The following is a 2,306-nucleotide window of genomic DNA, read 5'->3' on the forward strand; positions in this document are numbered from 1 at the left end:
TGCCTCTTTGCAAGGTAAAACTTGTAGAGATTTGATCATTTATCACATATCTACATGAACCCTCTCTGGCTTGTTCCTTATGAACAATAAGTTGTTTTTTTAGATATTGGATGCAAATTCGCACATAATGACGTCACACTTAATTTGGATGTGAATTTGAAAATTGTGATATGATTTTTTTTTTTGTTGTCTCAGGGTAAACAGTAATCTACAGAAGTTTCATGGTGATTGTAGCAGTGTGCATGTCACGGGGGCCCGACCGACAGGATGGAGAGACACGGAGTTTCGTGCAGAACCCTTTTTATTGCAGTTTCACCCAGATCACCGCCACACACATGCAGAAGCACCTTCACACAGCTTCTTCGAACCCCCGCTCCTCCGACCAGCTCTGCCTTATAAGGCAGGCAGGCAGATGGGACACAGGTGCACGTGTCCCATCAACCTCTGCACCCTGATTAATTGACTTTTTTTTGCCCTGTTCAGCAGTAATGCATTGCCAGTGGAGTTGATATACTTATTTCTCTATATTGAGGCATTTCAGCAGATTTGAATTCAGCAATACTGAAGAGACTTAACCCCCAGATGTTGTATTTACCATGAGTTTTATTCTCCATTCATTAATACATCAATTATCATTAATACATAAGTTGCAAAGACTCCACACACGTCTGAATGACCCCTGAAGCGCTTCTTCATCTTTGCCACAGCCTGGGATCGAACCAGCAACCTTCTGCTTCACAGCTCCACAGCTTGGACACCTCCATCCCCAGGATCACCCACACCCCAGGTTGACTATAGGGACTTGGGGGGGTCATGAGCCATTCCCAGGCGGTCTCCCATCCAAGTACTAACCCGGCCCGACCCTGCTTAGCTTCCGAGATCAGACGAGATCGGGCGTATTCAGGTTGGTATGGCCGTAAGCGAAAGCTGAACCCTGAGATAGCTCTTATATAGTGTTCACTTCTCGGCAACCACATCCCCGATGTCTGAGACGGAGAGTAAAACCGGTGTGTTCAAGAGTCAGTGGAGCTCATTCACAAGTGGAGCTGGTCGATTCTAGGGGAGCCATGGCCGGACTGGGGAACTTTTTCAGGCCAGGAGTCAGTCATGTAACCAGGCCGACTTGCCCACACGTGCGCACACACGCACACAATAGTGTGTTTTTGGCTGATTAAAAACAAAATGCACTCCAATATAAGAATAATAGCCACTAAAACACTCACCCTAATGTTTACAAGAATGTGCATGGAAGAAAGCATAACAAATGACTCTTCAACTAGCAAAACTAACTAGGGCCAAACCTAACAATTAATCTACGGAGGGACAGCCTTATTACACATGGCAGTGGCACATATGCACACAACACATGCAAACTAGCACATATGTGTGGGTGCACAGACAAACACACACACGTACTGCATTCCAAATAGAAGTCCACATATGGTGAAGCAGCAGCAGAACTGGTGTCATCACCATCACCACCTTCTCCAGAAGCAGCGGCAGGACTGGTGTCATCACCATCACCACCTTCTCCAGAAGCAGCGGCAGGACTGCTGTCATCACCATCACCACCTTCTCCAGAAGCGGCAGCAGGACTGCTGTCATCACCATCACCACCATCTCCAGAAGCAGCAGCAGGACTGCTGTCATCACCATCACCACCTTCTCCAGAAGCAGCAGCAGGACTGATGTCATTAGGGTTGCCACCTTTCAGAAATAGAAATAAGGGACACCCCGATTTCAGCAGCGCAGGCGCCAAAAAAAGGGACATCACCAAAACTTCTAAACTGCATAAAAATGTATTTATTTTATATGAAAAAACAAAATGCTTTGATTTAAAGTTTAAAGTTATTTAATAGCATTTAACTTGCATGACTGTACAGACAGCCAACCATACTAGCAACTGAAATAGCCTCCCATGATGTGTACGTCCATCAGCCCAGATGTAGAATATAACATACATGTGAAGGTCGGAAAATTAGAATATGGTGTAAAAGTGAATTTATTTTAATAATTCAACTTAAAAGGTGAAACATATATATTACAAAGTCTCATTACACGCAAAGCAAGATGTGTTAAACCTTTATTTGTTATTATTTTGATGATTTAATTGTTTATTGATTTCATAATATAGAGATTTTTTCATTTGGGGTTTTCATAAAGTGTGAGTCAAAATTACCAAAATTATAACAAATAAAGGCTTGAAATATCTCACTTTGAATGTAGTGGGAAATAATATATTTGTTTCACCTTTAGTTGAATTTACTAAGAATGAAGTTTTGCAATATATTGAAATTTTCTGACCT

At 42.5% G+C, this 2,306-nt stretch overlaps 1 pseudogene; it reads right to left on the reverse strand.

Annotated features, from left to right (window-relative positions):
• Positions 1 to 799: 799 nt before the first annotated feature.
• On the reverse strand, positions 800 to 922 carry LOC133444935 (5S ribosomal RNA; annotated as a pseudogene).
• Between the last annotated feature and the right edge of the window lie 1,384 nt (positions 923 to 2,306).

The sequence above is a fragment of the Cololabis saira genome, chromosome 5, assembly GCF_033807715.1.
Source record: "Cololabis saira isolate AMF1-May2022 chromosome 5, fColSai1.1, whole genome shotgun sequence".
Lineage (NCBI taxonomy): Eukaryota > Metazoa > Chordata > Actinopteri > Beloniformes > Belonidae > Cololabis > Cololabis saira.